This window comes from Podarcis vaucheri (genome assembly GCF_965113315.1).
Source record: "Podarcis vaucheri genome assembly, chromosome: 7".
Lineage (NCBI taxonomy): Eukaryota > Metazoa > Chordata > Lepidosauria > Squamata > Lacertidae > Podarcis > Podarcis vaucheri.
In genome coordinates, this window is record NC_138765.1 from 79,004,329 (window position 1) to 79,021,109 (window position 16,781).

General features: G+C 43.5%; 1 protein-coding gene across 15 annotated transcripts in view; it reads left to right on the forward strand.

Annotated features, from left to right (window-relative positions):
• Positions 1–16,781, forward strand: part of PEX14 (peroxisomal biogenesis factor 14) — a 140,959-nt gene that overhangs the window by 118,839 nt on the left and 5,339 nt on the right. Inside the window, exons 10-16 of one of the 15 annotated variants that reach the window (XM_082230340.1) lie at positions 1,872–5,560; positions 5,686–5,799; positions 6,831–6,875; positions 10,344–11,491; positions 13,038–13,195; positions 14,401–14,495; positions 16,579–16,768. The gene's annotated coding sequence lies outside the window, so the exon portion shown is untranslated. Of the gene's footprint in view, positions 1–1,871; positions 5,561–5,685; positions 5,831–6,830; positions 6,876–10,343; positions 11,492–13,037; positions 14,496–16,578; positions 16,769–16,781 lie in introns of all 15 variants that reach the window. The other 14 variants (XM_082230329.1, XM_082230328.1, XM_082230335.1 and 11 more) reach the window with 14 other exon arrangements.

Genomic DNA, 16,781 nt, shown 5'->3' on the forward strand with positions numbered 1-16,781 from the left:
CAAAGTAGCCCTCTTGTGGCTACTGAAAGGCTATCTTGTGCCTCCCAGCATCATTGATAGCTCTTTCAGCATGTATGATCAAGAGTTCTTCAATATTTCACTCCCTCAGTGGGTTACAATAGTTTAGGTTTCTTAAATCACGCTTTGGAATGCATGAGGTTCTTCATGATAAATACGTACTGAGCACCTTGTGAGTTTATTAGGCCCTCTGCCTTCAGCGGCTTCTGATTTCTTTTTTTAAGTTTAGCTCCTCAAACAGGCCTAGCTACTTGATTTCTTTTCAAAAGCAAATGGAATATAAGTACTGGATTTAGGGCTTTGCAAAAGAAGAAGAAATATTCTAAGAGGCGGTACTACTTCATGCTGTTTTTCTTATTTAATGCTTTTAAAAACATGCTGTGATGTCAAACGATAATAAATACCACTCCTATCTGATGGTTTTTCCATATGGGATTCAGCTGCATGATTCAATTGATTAGGATTTTCCCCACACTGGCTCTGCAGAAACTAGGGTTGTGTTGCAGCAGCCCTCCCAGGCACTTGTTTCTTCTTCTTAATTGATGATTGACGAAGAAACATAATTCACAAGCTCTCACATACTGGCTACACAGCAGGTCAATTCCTCACGGAAAGGGCTGTAGCTTAGGGGTCAAGCCACCGCTTTGCATGCAGAATCCGGCATCTCTGCATACAGCTGGCCATGTCCCTGTCTGAAAACCTGGGCAGCCACTGCCAGTCAGTGTAGACAATACTGAGCTACCAATGGTCTGACTCTGTATAAGGCTGCTTCCTAAGATCTTACGAAACATGTTGACAGCCAATTTCTACAACCAGCCAGGAGCTTATTTCTACCAAGGCTGAACTGGGCTGCAGGCAGATGTTGGGCGTGTTACCAACACCAGTGAAGAATTTTATGTGCCGTGAAGCCTGGCCTGTTCTCCATGGTTCATATAAAAAACCAGGCCACATCTGCACCATCCATTTAAAGCAGTATTATACCACTTTAAATGGTTGTGGCTTCCTGCAAAGAATCCTGGGATCCTGCTGCCTGAGTCAGTTGTTTCACCTTGCCTCATGGGTGGACCAGCCCTGCTTGAGCTTCTCAAAATGAGCATCGCTTCCTGACAGACCTGGAGTAGCTAATGTCCCAGGCCTTAGCCTGACACTCTAATCACTATGTGGAGGGCACCATCTTGGCCGTAGAGGTGAAGTGCGCCAAGTTGGTGGAGCAGCGCTGCACCTGTTGATTTTCTGCCTGACAACACTGCTGCTGTGACCGGGGCGGGGGCGGGGAGGAGAGTATCAAATGGCCCACTGTTGTTGCCACAAAACCTGGGCTTGGACCCTGGCAGGAAAAAAACAGTAAGTAGAAGGGGGAAGCAACTTGGAAACAAAATTAAATAGGACAAGCAAGGGGCAATTGCTTGTGTAATGGGAATCCTGAATTGTGTGTGATTAGCTGTGCTTCTCAGCTGAGGGGAACACACCACCAATACAATCTCATCCCCCACTAAAGGGAGCAAACATTAACCTAATAAAGGCAGGCAGCTGGACTGAAGGGGGAAAACCAACTCTTTAGAGCGGAGGGGGAAGCTTTCCTTCCATTAGAAAAATAATATATTTTATCCAAATAAGGTAAAAATATTTGAAATGGGGCAGAAGTGAGCACGAAGCGGGCCTTTCTAGAAAAGGAGATTTCTCCAACTCTCAGCAACCCACTTTTATTTTTGTAGTTTTGCAGCTTGTCTTTTGGGACAAGCAATCTACACACACACTCACACTTTGCAGGGTTGTGGGTAATAAGCAGGACTTTTGAGATAATATCTCCCTCTTTCTCTTTTCTCAACCCCCCCCCCCCCGCTTCTTTATAGAGTTTCACCCTTCAGGAACATTTGGAGGTTCAGTCACAAACATATATCCCTCACTAAATAGTCTATGTGGATCAATTAGTTAAAAGTTAATGGATATATATTTTTCATAAGCGGGTATGATTTTGGGGAGAGTAAAAGCTCTCCTCACATGACAGAAGCATTGAAGAGAAAAGTGATGACAAACCTAGACAGCATCTTAAAAAGCAGAGACATCATCTTGCCAACAAAGTTAAAGCTATGGTTTTCCCAGTAGTGATGTATGGAAGTGAGAGCTGGACCATAAAGAAGGCTGATCACTGAAGAATTGATGCTTTTGAATTATGGTGCTGGAGGAGACTCTTGAGAGTCCCATGGACTGCAAGATGATCAAACCGATCCATTCTTAAGGAAATCAGCCCTGAGTGCTCACTGGAAGGACAGATCGTGAAGCTGAGGCTCCAATACTTTGGCCACCTCATGAGAAGAGAAGACTCCCTGGAAAAGACCCTGATGTTGGGAAAGATGGAGGGCACAAGGAGAAGGGGACGACAGAGGACGAGATGGTTGGACAGTGTTCTCGAAGCTACCAGCATGAGTTTGACCAAACTGTGGGAGGCAGTGGAAGACAGGAGTGCCTGGCATGCTCTGGTCCATGGGGTCACGAAGAGTCAGACATGACTAAACAACAACAATGGAGGGTTATTAATCAAGATGCTGAAAACTGAGACTATATTTCATTATCTATATTTTCATAAGTTGGTACATTATGATTTTTCTGTCAGGGTCTTTCTTTACACAAAGAAGTTTGAAGAGCATTAAGTAGTCCTTTGGATAATTACTCAAGATGGCGTCATGTGTGCTAAAATTGGAGGTTTGCTTGCTGCCTCATGAGGTGATTTGAGAGAACTGCATGGAGTCCTGAGGAGAACCCATGCTTCTTCTAAGAAAAGAGTTTAAAGTTAAATAAAGTCCATAGAGTGCATTTGGGTGAAGGAGAGGCAAAGCTCTCAATCCTTGTGTAATAAAGAACTCCCTTTTCCTCTGGGAAAACCCTTTGAGTTTTCCTTTCTGAGGTAACTTTCTGAGGAAATCTTAACATGGTTTAAGAAGGTTATGCATATTTATTACTGGCATCACTCTTTTTTAAACTTTTAAAAAAATTATTTATTGATGTCCAGTGTCTGTTCACGGGGGGTCAGTAGAGGAGGACAGTGTCCGTTTCAATTTGCTCTGAAATGATTGGTCATGTAGGAAATGGCTTTAACCTCTTCTGAATGTGAGGAGAGGGACCAGGCAAACCTGTCCTAAATCCATTTTCTCTTATAGAAACTCCCATCCAAATCCATAGGATTGAACTTTAAAGGAAGCCTGTTCAGTACACCAAACTTTTTTTTTTTTAATCCAATTTACGGCCCTTTTTTTTTGTTGTATGTGAAAATTTTTATTCTAGTAGCTACAGAGATCTGGAGATCAGGAATGGGGGATGGGTGAAGAGTCATTTTATGGGCGAGCAAATTTGCTCCCCTCTCTCACACACACGCTTTGCCACCATCAAGAAAATAGCAGCCTGCTTTTTGGGAGGGGAGTTTTGTCTGTTGCATTTGGACAGGGTGTCTCTCATTGGGGGGAGTATATTGATGAGGTGCTGCTTTTGGAGAAGTTGGGCAATGTGAACTCTCAGCCATGTCTGTGAAGGGGGATGGGGAGAGGGAAGAGAGACTCCTTAGCTGGCCTGTCAGATAAATCTTCTGCTGTTTACTTAAATCCTCAGCGTTTCTTCAGTTTGTTTGTTTAAAAAAAGTCCCTGCCAAAAAGTGGGGGAAAGCTGTCCTTGTTCAGTCTTGCAGTCTTGGATTCAAGGACAATTGCATGGCCTTGGGATTCTTCATTCCCAGCTTGGGCTCTCAGGTGTACATATATGTGTGTGTGTGTGTGTGTGTGTGTGTACACACACACACACAGTGTGTTTGAAATCTCCTTACAGGAAATAAGCTGCTTCTTCCTCTCTTCCAAAATAAGTAGCTAGCTAAACTCTTCCAAAAGGTGTGTGAGTGAGTGAAATTGATGGTTTCTATGCTTATTTTGAATTCCAAGAAAGAGTGCTTTATTTTAATATTTTTTTTATTAAGCAATTTCAACATACCAAATTATCAATCCAAATAATCAATTACATTATTTTCCCCCTCCCCCCCAGCTATCCCTTCCGCTTCCCCCCCACCAAGGACTTCCCTCAGCTCCCCTCTCTGATTTCTTTGCACATATTATTCTCTGCATGTTATAACATTGTCCATATCTTTGCCTTATCTATCAAATGTTCAACTATTTCTAGTTGAATAGTTGAACAAGAAAGAGTGCTTTAGAGCATGTACAGAAAGCTTCCTGTTTCCAGCCACGACCAGCCTCACTGGGGTTTAGGTGACAAAAAGACTCAGCTGAGCCTCCAGTACTTACAGTGCTGGAGAGAACAACTGCAATTGTTAGGAAATAGTACTCGCTTTCTGATTTGTGTTTCCAGAACTTGTGCACTTAATTTTGTTTTATTCCATTTTTTAAAAAAATATTTACCCCACCTTTTGACTTTAGGGTCCCAAGCCAGCTTATGAAATTCATCATAATCAGTGACATAAGATGAAATATTTCCCACTACTATATTACTATATGTTTTTCCTCTGTGGCACAATTCTAAAGATATTGTTTCATAAAATGAATTAGTAACATAATTGTTGGATTCACAATATGACTCAAATTTGGTAAGTTTCAAAGTTGTAATTAACTCTTTTCCCCCAGGAGATTATCCCCAGGAATCACAGCTATCTATCCACCTACCTACCCATGATGTGGGATTTCGGGGAGGGGGAGGGGATTAAATAAGGGTCAATTAATTTGTATTGGAATTCTTTTGCATTAGAAAAAAAAATCTAATGCCCTAGAGAGAGTGCTCTAATTTTTAGGACCCACCTTATTTCTGAGAATATAAATTGTTTTAATCTGTTTCTAACATTGTGTTTTATTTGTTGCAACCCACCTTGAGACCTTAGGGTGAAGGGTGGGGTATTAATATTATTATTAAATATATATATAATATTATATAAAATAGTTTCTATTTAACATTTAAACTACATTAAGTCTGGTTTGTGGAACATTGTGGAACAGCCTACACACCTAGGCTGAATAAAGTATTTAAGTTCAACCAGCTTTGGTTATTTTTAAAAAAAAGTATTTCTGATATTTTTGTAAGATTAACATGGTCCCCATTGCTACTTCTGTTTACTTTATAGTAAAGCTATCCCAGCAGTGGGACCTAACACACCAGTCATGGGATCTGTGGTATAGAATCCCTGGCTAAGCAAGTGTGGGGTTGTTGGTCCTTGTTTGGATGGGTCAATAGCTCATGGATCTTTTGTTTTGCAGCATAGTCATTTATTGCCATTTATACACTCCTTTCCCAGTTAACTGTTCCCAAAGTACCTTATAATTAAACCTCAGCACAAAATGGGCAAAATCTTAGTGCTGGATTGATAGTATGTCTGTCTCTCCATGGTGGTTGCTGACCTTATAGTGCAGATTGTAGACTCTTCCAATCACAGGAAGGGCAGTTTAACTGGCGAGGGGCAGAAGAAATGGATGGGGAAGATACCAGCCCACGGCCGTCTCGTAGTTCCGCAGAATTTGCTGGCTCCAGCAGCTGGAAAAGCTGATTTTAGTTTTCTGTAAGTAGATCAGGGATGTCGAGGGTAGTTCTTATTATCAGGCACGTGCCATGGCCGCTCTGCAATTTCCTGGGTCCTTCTGACCTCTGCTGCTGCTGCGATTGGCTGCTCCTTTCCTCTTTCAGATTCAGCAAGGAGGTGTAGTGACCTCCACGTGCCTTGCTCCCCTCTCCCAGAAGGGATTGGGTCCAAAGGGAGAGGCAACCAAACGGGCAGAGGCAGCTGCGGACAAGGAGAAGGTGGGCGTTCTTGAGAAAGGGAAACCCACAGGTAGTCCCCCCCCCCCCCAGGTTTTGTTAAAATACTGGAACAGGCATTAAAAACTGGATCCTCAGTAGACAAAAGCAGTTCAGTTTAAATACTTGATTCGGAGGAGGAGCGGGGTGCAGGGAGGGAATCAATGAAACGCACTTAAGATGAAATCCTGCATCAGTTTACCTGGGAGTAAACCAGGTAGGCATGTATCGGATTGCACTGCTAATATGGTTTAAATGTTATATTCAAGCAAATCCAATGTTTTGGGGTTGTATCCAACCGAGGTCCTACTCAGAGCAGACCTTGTGACATGAAAGGGCCTATGTTAGGCATGACTATTAACTTCACAAGGTCTACTCTGAGTAGGACCAGCATTGGATGCAACCCTTGTAAATTATTCTTATTGGAATGTGTGTAGATATTAAGACGTTTCAGCTCAGTGGCATACACTTACCTGGACATTATTTAGATTTTTAAGTGGCTTGTGTGAGCAAATAAAGGCACTTGGAAACTGTTAACATACTAATTGGAGCATATCTGAAGAACTGTATGCTTCCTTAGAGTAGTCACCTGGAAAATGATAATACTTTAAACTTTGGTTTTAGATTTATCTAGTATTCGATACATTCCTGCTGCCCAATTTGATTTGTGTTTCTTAAGTAATATTTATTATTAAAACAACACCCACCCACTATTGGAATGTTTCCCAAAGAAAAATATACTGTATGTCCTCGAATCTAACGTTCACCTTTTTTGGCCAAATTACATTGCGAAAATTAAGGTGCACATTAGATTCAATGGCACATTTACATTCACCAGCACTTTTTGGGGATTTCAGGGTTCTGAAAATTGAGGTGCACATTTGATTCAATGGCACTTAGACTCAAGTAAATACGGTACTATTTGGGAAACATCACCTCACAGATTAGAGGCAGCCTCCACTGCCTCCTGTGTTGGAAAGTAATGGTTCAGGTGTTCCCAATACAGACCTAATTAAAATGACCTTCTCCCACAGGCAGGTGGTTTTATAACAAGGGGCTCCTATGGACACACACAGAAGGTTAGTCTCTGTTAAATGACTGGTAGGCCTTCTTCCAAATGTATGTTTTTTTTTGGGGGGGGGTTGAGTTGAGAGTCAGTGTGGTGTAGTGGCTAGTGTTGGATTAGGACCAGTGGGTAGATAGGATTCAGATCCACATTAGGTCATAAACCTCCCTGGGTCACCTTGGGCCAGCCAGCATCTCTCAGCCTAATCTACCTCACAGGGTAGTTGTGAGGATAAGGAGGGAAATGTTTATTTGAGCAGCTGGGAGGAAAGATGGGATATAAAAGTAGGATATTTGTGTAAGTAGGGCCTCCAATTTTAATCCAGGAGGTGGAATTCCCTCCCCCCCCCATCCCAAGTTTGGGAAACTTCAGTAGCAACATGAAATCTTCCAGACCTTGTATCATAAATTAAATGTTTTCTAGGAGTGGCTCTCTTCAAAGTGGAAGATGTCGGCAATTTTTCCTTTATTCCCCACCCCCACACTCTTGATTGTGCAGTGCAGCTGTTTTCCTAGCTAAGAGCAGAACAAGATCTCAAAAAAGCTCTTTTTGTCTGAAGCCCGCAGGCAGCCTGCCTCTCACTTTTCCCCAAGAAATTGCAAAACCCTTGCATTTGCCTCAGTTTGAGTGTAGGAGTCCCAGCCGGTGCCAAAAGGATGGCTGTGCCAAGGAAGGCGTTGAGGAGCGCCTCTCAGGGTGCTAGCTAGGGCACTGTGCACCTTTAAGGTGTGGCTGGGAGCCACCCTGCTCTATATGAGCTTCTGCGTCCCTGTACTTGTCTCTTGGCTCAGGCAGATTGCTGACATGAAACAGAAGTGAAAGATTCCTAGCAAAAACAAAGGAGCAGGGATAAAATGTTTCTGTATGGTGTAATTCTCTCCCACACACCCATCCAAATTTCAGAGAAGAGCCAGAAACGTGGAAGTGTTAGGGCACTGATGGAGGACTGAGATGCAGTGACTACATTGGAGAAATGTTTGGTGCCAGGTTAATTTTAAGGCTCAGATTTCCTCTCCTAACACCCCCCCCTCCTGCACTTTCCAAAATGATAGCTTATAATTAGTGGTGCAATGTTTAATTGATTTGCAGTGGAATCCTGTGCAGGTTTATTCAGAAGCAAGTCCCACAGAATGTGGTTAGACTTCCACATAAATGTGGTCTTAATCAGTAAGGTTCATTAATTTCCCTCCAAAAAGTCTCTCTTAATCAACAAAAAAAGTGCCTCTAATTATAAGGTACTTAAGATGGTGCTTGCCAGCTTATTTTCTTAAAAGGCATTCCTCTTTCTTTCTCTTGCAATGGCTTTTGTCAACATGGTGCCCTCTAGATACTTTGGAACGGGCATAGGCATACTTGGCCCTCCAGCTGTTTTGGGACTACAACTCCCATCATCCCTAGCTAACAGGACTAGTGGTCAGGGATGATGGGAGTTGTAGTCCCAAAACAGCTGGAAGGCTGAGTTTGCTTATGCCTGCTTTGGAATGAAATCCCCATCGTGCTGGCTGGGGCTGATGGGAGTTGTTGTCCAAATCATCTGGAGGGCACAGTGTTGGAGAATGCTGTCATGCAGAAAGTGGTGCCTCTTCTAAGTCCACTCATATTTTTCTGTGACACATGATTGAATCCTTCTGAAAATGGAAAGAATGTTGCTGTCTTCACCTATTGGGTTTTGCTTTTAAACCCAAATTTGTTAATTGACTACTTATCTAATATTAATCTAATTAATCAACTGATGTATTTTTTAATTGGCTGACAGCCCTAGTCAGAATTAAGCTTTAATCTACCTTATGCCCAGTGCCTGATTTACATATAAGCTAAACAAGCTATAGCTTAGGGCCCCACTCTCTTGGCCCCCCCAAAAAAAAATATTAAAGGGAAAAAACTGGATTTACATTTCCAAAATATAAGATAAAAAACAAATAAAATGGCTTTAGATACCTATTAGGTCCATAAATTACCATATAGCATATATTCAACAACAAAAACAGTGACAATTTGTTGTTGACAAAGGACAGCTGGACATATAAAGGGCCCCATTACCTTCAGTAGCTTAGGGCCTCATCAAACCTAAATCTGGCCCTGCCTATGTCATACATCACCAGGACACTCTTTTAATTTCTGGTCATCTGGGGTCATGACACATTCAGCACTGTTTTGATTAGATTAAAATATTGTAGATCTTGAAGGTGGTAATCCCTTGGTCATGAACGATATGGTAGAGCGTGTCACAAAACATATACTAGGATGCTGGGACATATCAAATTTAGCTCTTTGTTAAGTTTTCTGACTGAACTGTGTTTTGGGCTTCAGCACCCTTTTGCTACCTGACTCTGGACTGGGTCAACCTTCTCTGACTCCCATACAAGCTTGAGAGGGGAAAGAAATTAGGGGCTTGTGAAATGGTAGTGTCTACTGTTACCCCTTCCTGCAAAACATTCTTGTACAGTTCCCTAAAATCATGGTTATGTTCATGTTCAGAGCTCTGCTGATTATTATATATGGACCTTGGTGGGTTTTGCCTATTTAAGTCAACGGAAGAGATTGGGTCCACACTGCCCATTCTCAAGGCACACAATGGTGTTTTTTTAGCCCAACTCATTGAAATTAATGGCCACAGCTAACTCAGGTTAATCAATTTCCGTGGGTCTGTTGTGAGTAAAAATTAGTCTGATATGATCCGGAGAGTTGGCATCCAATGTTAATTATACTCTGAGCCGACCCACTGAAATAAATGGGCATAAAAAATGTAGGTCCATTCCATTCATTCAGTGGGTGTTTTTATTAAAGATTTTCTTGGGTTACAAAAGTACATCGTTCCTATTTTCAGATCATAAAGTCATTTCTACAGATCAATTACATTCGATGTGAGACTTTAATGTTGGATACAGTATAAGGCTGGGGGAGTAGGGAGAAGGAGAGAGAGAAAAGGGGGGGGGAGAAAGGGAGTAGTAAACTTTCATTCTTTTACATAGTGTATGTGCGAGGTTTTTGTGTCAGTATCACATGGGTAGATTCTCTTTCTATTTATTTGTCTTCATTGGCAGTGAGAGAGGTCGGGGGCCCAGGATATGGTTGGTTGCCTTCAGTTGACTGCAGTGAGTTTTGTTTGTTTATGTGAGGATACGGGGTTGTTGGGTCAAGTTAGCCATATTGATTTGTATGTTTTTGGTGGGTTCTTGTTGTCTTGTTGGGCTGTGTGTGTAATAAAGGGGAGACACACTGGGGTGAAGGTGTCCACTTTTGTTTGTCCCCGTTCTTTAGTTTGTTGCTTAAGTTTCCTAGTAAGGCTGTTTCCCATACAGTTTGGTACCAGTGGTACATGTTCACTCCTGACAGGTCCCTCCAGTGTCTAGCTATGATGCTCCTGGGTTATAAGCTCTCTGTAATGTGAGTGTGTGTTACTGTCTTGGAAAATATTCTATAGGGCCAGTTCTAGGGTGGCTTCTAATACCTGTTTAGTTATTTCACATATTTCTTGTAGGACTGATGTCCAAAAGAGTTGGATTTTGGGGCAATCCCCACCACACATGGAGGTATGTGCCTGTAGAGGTACAACCTCTCCAGCATTTTGGTGAGGTTCCTTGATATATCAGTGCCGATGTGGTGTTAGGTACCATCTATAGATAAGTTTCAAGGGGAGATGGATTTAGATCACAGTTTATTCCATTGGGTAGGGTTTATTTCATAGTCTATGTCATGCTCCCATTGTTTTTTGATTAAGTTGAGGAGGTTACTAGGATTCTGGAGCAGTATTTTTATATTGTGGATAACCTGTTTTGAGTCTTGGGAGAAAATAGTTGTGAATTAGATCTCTTTATAACTCTTTCAAAATCTAGCCTGCCATTGTGGTGGGATGGAAGGCAGCCATTGTTTAGGCCAGCAGTGGGCAATGCCCTCTCACCCCCTGGGGAGCTGAAGGTGCTATGAAAGATGTATTAATGCTGTGTTCACACTTTTCTTGTTTTTACATTTGGGTAGGTTTTTGTATTGTTTTAATAACCTGCTTGACCAGAGCGCCTGGTAAGACATCAACAAATGTGTATATGAGGAAGTGGAACTTTTACTCAAAGCACCCACCTACCCCAGAAAAGTAGGGTGCCATACTATTCAGGACTTTTTTTTTGTCTATATATGTATTTGTTTACATAGTACTTTTTGTCTGTATAATTCTAAGCACCATATCATGGGGTCCCTGGTGGTCTCCCATCTGGGCACCTCAAGTGCCAAGTGTCCCTATTTTCCAGGGACAGCCCCAGTTTTATAGAAGCCACTGTGACACCTCCCTCTGCTGGCTCACTGGTCACCAAAGTGCTAAAAGGCCTGGTGAGCTCCTATGGTTAGATCATTTTGCGTTTGTTACAGGAAGAAGATAGACATGTACCGTAAGTAGGATTTCTCTCAGCATCTGCATTCTGTGATGATAGTGATTTCCTCTTGATCTTAGAGGCATTAGAGAGTACTAACTATGAGTCCCATTTCTCTTTCTTTTCTGGACTTTCAAGGCTGAGAAAAGTCTTTTCCCGTCTGGGAAGAAAAAATAAAATTTCTCCTTTCCCAGCGACCTCCCCCTTGCCCACCACCTCTCCCTCTGCCTCACCTTCCGGACCCCTCTTTCAGAAGACTGCAAAGGTAAAACCCTTCAGTGTATAGATGTTGCTTCCAGAGAAATAGCAGTCCCTAAGGATTCTTAGGAAAGGTCTCTCTGTAACTGTTTGAGGCCTATTTTGATGTTCAGAAAATAAACATATCCCATGTGGCTCTTTGTTTTCCCTGTACGCTCTGCAGACCTACTGCCAACCTGACTGGGAGGAAGATGGCAGGAGGAAGAAATGCCAAAGAAAACATGAAGGTAATGTCTATTTCCAAGGATATGTTTAGGGTATACCTTATAAGAAAGTCCCTAAAACAGTTATAATTGCTAGCCTTCTCTTCTTTTCCATTTAAATGACATAATATTTGAAGGCCTGGAGGGAGAGCAGGGGCAGGGCAGCTTTTATACTGACACCATGAACCACAGAACCTGAGCACGGAGTTTGCCATCACACTCTACCAATGCTAGGCAGAGCTCAACCATGGAACAAACCTCACCATTTCCCCAATGAGCGTGTCTCTCTCTTTGGGGCTTCTGCAGTTTGGGGCTCAAGGGAGCACACTGGCCCAACTGCAGCATGCTCTGGAATACAGCACGCATGGTAAGGCAACCTTCTGAGAAACAGCTTTTCTGTGAGCAGTGCATGCTGTCGTGAACTTCACCTTACAGTTTGGACTGTCCTTCCTCCAAGACAGCCACCCTTCTGGGGCACTAGGGCTGCCCAGGTCATGGTGGGCTCCGGAGAGCGGGGAGGAGTGAAGAAGCGCCAGCGCTGCCATGGGGGATCAAGGGGCGGAGAGAGCCCATCTGGATTTTTTGTGCCGCAGCGGCAGCTGCTTTGATAACCAGGAGCCGGCCTGGCCTGACCACGCATCCTATTCAGGACTTTTTTAGAGCATGATGTTTTTGCCAAGAAGAGAGAAAACCTGTGCAGACTTTGAAGTATTAATGGATGTCTGTCCAGTGGTACCATCCACGCAAAAGATCATGTGAGCTCCCGTTGCTCGGTCCCAGCTCCTGCCAACCTAGCAGTTTGAAAGCACATCAAAGTGCAGGTAGATAAATAGGTACCACACTGGCAGGAAGGTAAACGGCTTTTCCGTGTGCTGCTCTGGTTTTGCCAGAAGTGGCTTAGTCATGCTGGCTGCATGACCCAGAAAAACTCTCAGTGGACAAACGTTGGCTCCCTCTGCCAGTAAAGCGAGATGAGTGCCGCAACCCCAGTCGTCTGCAACTGGACCTAATGGTCAGGGGTCCCTTTTACCGTGATGAAACAAGAGGCTGACCCATCAACCTTTGAGGGCGGAGGAGTCTAAAGCTGGGTAGGGGTTGCTCCCCAAAGCCACCAAATGCATTCCCAGAAGAAAATGTGGTGGGACTAACACTACATTATGACATAGGCATTGCTTATATGGGAACTTTGGGAAAGGAAAATAATAGCCACTGGGAGTAGCTCTGGCACAGCAGCAGTGAATTTTGTGCCTCCCCACAAAACTGGCCCAAATCCACCCCCTTCATATTTGTAGTTTGCGAATGGGGCTGTGAAATGTCATCAAACACGATTCATTTGTCATTCTTCATTAGCATCTCTCCTCAGCATGGTGCCCTCTAGCAGTTGTTGAGACTCCAGTTCCCATCCCTGCTATTGGTGAGGGTAACAACCACCTTGCTGCAGCTAAGAAAACCTGAGTCTAGATGGGTGGCCACCTGGGAACCACACGTCCGCCACCATGGGTTCCATGGTATGAGAAAGGCAGGGTACAAATGTAACAATGCATAACACTCTTTGGCCACAGGTTCCTCCATCCCTTGTTTAGCATTGCATATGAGCTAGCTAGTCCTTAGCAAGCAACTAAAAGGGGGGGGGAGCAAGCAACTAAACTGGATAGAGTCATGCTTGCACTCTTTTCCTGCTATAAACTTGGAAGCTGAAAATGTAGAATATAATAATGAAGGCCCCTGCAGGCTTTATAAGCCTCAGGCCTGCCCACCATCAGCTACAACTTGCAGTCTTCACAGGCAGCTAAGCCCAGACCCTCCAAGTGTTCCTATTTTCCAGGGACGTCCCTGATTTAGAGAAACCATCCCGGTTTCTGATTTGATCCCGGAATGTCCCATTTTTCCTTAAAAGGTAAAGGGACCCCTGACCCTTTACGGTCCAGTCGTGACCGACTCTGGAGTTGCGGCGCTCATCTTGCTTTATTGGCCGAGGGAGCCAGCATACAGCTCCCGGGTCATGTGGCCAGCATGACTAAGCCACTTCTGGCGAACCAGAGCAGCGCACGGAAACGCTGTTTACCTTCCCGCCGGAGCAGTACCTATTTATCTACTTGCACTTTGACGTGCTTTCGAACTGCTAGGTTGGCAGGAGCAGTGTCCGTGCAACGGGAGTTCACCCCGTCGCGGGGATTCGAACCGCCGACCTTCTGATCGGCAAGTCCTAGGCTCTGTGGTTTAACCCACAGCGCCACCCACGTCCCATTTTTTCTTAGGATGTCCCTATTTTCATTGGAGAAATATTGGAGGGTATGGAATTATCCAACCCTCTAGTCGTCTGGAGGCAATCCTGTATAGGGAAGGTTTTTTTTAAAATAAATAAATAAAATGTTTTATTAGATTTTTATATATGCTGGAAGCTGCCCAGAGTAGCTGGGGCAACCCAATAAGATGTGTGGGGTATAAAGAATAAAATTATCATTATGGAATGGGATGTCCTTATTTTCATTGGATAAATGCTAGAGGGTATGCTAAGCCCCTTTCAACTGTGAAACAACACAAAGGTCAACTTGCATTGGTTCAGACGCTTCCTCGCCTCCTGCACAGCTCCCGAGGTGTGTGGCACACCATGCAACCACTGTGAAGCAGGGCCCAGGCTCTTGGCGAGACCAGTTCCAGCCTGCAGGCTGTGCGTTAATTTGTTGAATTTGCCTTTTCTCTCATAAATTAGTCACTCTTTTATTGAAGAGAAGTGGGAGCCCTACAAAGAGAACTGAGCAAGTCCCAACGGGAGCCCTGCAAGCTGCGGATTGTTTGTGTGTGGGGGTTTGTGCACATCTTTTCTGCTCAGAAAGCATTAATGTAAAATTTTTGCATCCGCTATAGGCATGGCTCCAGCAAGAACAAAACTCTGTGCTGCTCCGAGGTTGGATTAGGAGTGTGCTCAGATAATGACATCTGAAGAACAAGATGGCTGGGAGCGGCAGCAGAGTAACCGGGGGGGGGGGTGTCTTTGAAAGAGAGAAGAGCCATAATCCCACTTTGATACCAAGGGGGAGAATGCTTGCAAAGGCAGCAGACTCAGTTTGGCACAGATTATGCCACTGATTCCAGATCCTTTTGGCAGTGCAGAGGCCAGCAGATTATTTGCTATGGGCTCTTCTGCACTTTGCTCTTTCTATATGTAGCAAGGGTTGATTTGGCCAGAGATGTGGTGTGCATTTTAAGCACTCAGGAGGAGAGTAATGTGTAGTGTTTCTAGTAGCATATGGCACATTCTAAGAGAAAAACATAGTTTACGTAATGTGTTCCTGTCTCCCCAGCCTATTTTAAAATATAGGCATTACCTACGGTTTGGGCATGATGCCAGAACACAGTTTGGTGTTCTTTGAGTAAGCTTTGGACATATGCACCCCATCTTCCTTTTTGATACCCCTAATTCTGACACTGCTGTCAAGCCATAGTTTTTCAATGCATCCAAATAGTGTACAAACAAAAATTTGCTTGCAAACTAGAATTGGACATTGTGGCACTTTCCACAACCACAGTTTCCAGGTCTGGTTTGCTGCAAACATACTAGGTGTTGCAGGGTTTTTGCCTCATTTGTGAACAACTTGGAAGTCGCGGAAGGGGTTCGAATGCAGGAAGGGAAGGAGAGTGTGAGCCTGAAGCTTGTTTATGTATTGATAAACCATGGTTTGACATTATGTTTGAACTGATCCATGATGAAAAGTTGGGCTTCTATTTCAGTAGCTGGGGATGAATTCTTAGCAAAGGTTAAAGGCCTGCTGCTGGCTGGATATAGTGTAGATTAAATACCCCCCCCCCCCAAAAAAAAACACCATTGTGTATTTTAAGTTAGTACTGATGTTGTTTTCTTATACCTTAATAATAACCAAAGCTTTGTTACCAACCCAGGAGTTTGTGTTTCTAACAGAAAGAGGAACTGTACCTGTGTCACTTATATTTCTTCTTAAGAGGTTGGGCTAGATGACCCTCAAGGTCCCTTCCAACTCTGCAATTCTATTATTCTATCCCTCACCATTGGCTGTGGTGGCTGAGGCTGATGGGACTTGGGAGTCTAACCTCATCCCCACACATTGACTGCAAACTATTAGGAGGGCTAAGCTTACTAATGAACAACTCTCAAAGGCCTGTTCCAACTAGGTTTGGTCTCCCTCTCTCTTATGCCAGAAACTCTGGGCCATCTAATCAAATTGATCAGTAGTATATTCAGAACAGACAGAATGATATAGTTGTTCACAAAGAACATTGTTAATTTGTGAAATATGCTGCCACCAGGTCTGTTGCTAGATGCTTAGAAGATTGAAATTTGCATATGCTAATTTATATGAACAGATGCAAATTTAGGCCAGCTTTCAGAAAGAGGTTGTATCGAATGCTAGCCCTACTAAAGAGTTGACTCATTGAAACTAAGACACTAATAACTTAAGCCCACTAATTTTTATGGATCTAGTCTGAGTAGGACTTAGTTGGATACCACCCAAAGTATCCTGTAAGCAACGTGTGAGGGGTGGGGTGGAGGGTAAGCAACAGGACCCCTGGCTCCAAGATCTGTATGAATGTTGTTAGCCACTTTGAGGACTATAGTTGAAAGGCAGAATATAAATCACTTAAAGAAATAATGAATAAGGTGTGTGTCTGTGTCCGCTAGCTTATATGGCTTTAAAAAGAAATCAGACCATTTCCTGAAGGGTGATGTCAGCAGGTATTGCCTGCAAGAACTAAACAGACCATTCTGCTTCAGACCAGCTCTTGCCTTCATGACCTGTGTGTGCTTCCTGGAGGTGTCTGATTGGCCACTGTGGGGAATAAGATATTGCACTAGATGGGCCTTTTGGTCTGAACCAGCAGAGCTCTTCTTATGTCCTGTCTTTTTCTTGTTTAGGAGTCAGCATGCAGAGTTTGTGGCTTCCCAGAACTTGGAAGCACTGCATCGTCATGGATCTTGCTTCTCTCCAACCCAGATTTCAACAAAGAGGGTGAAGGTGGCTAAGCCTTTGCAGAAGAGGCTCAATCATAAAAGTTAGCCCCTCACATGCTCAGTTCACCTGACCCACCCCTTAGATCATGGGAAGGTAAGTTTGTGTG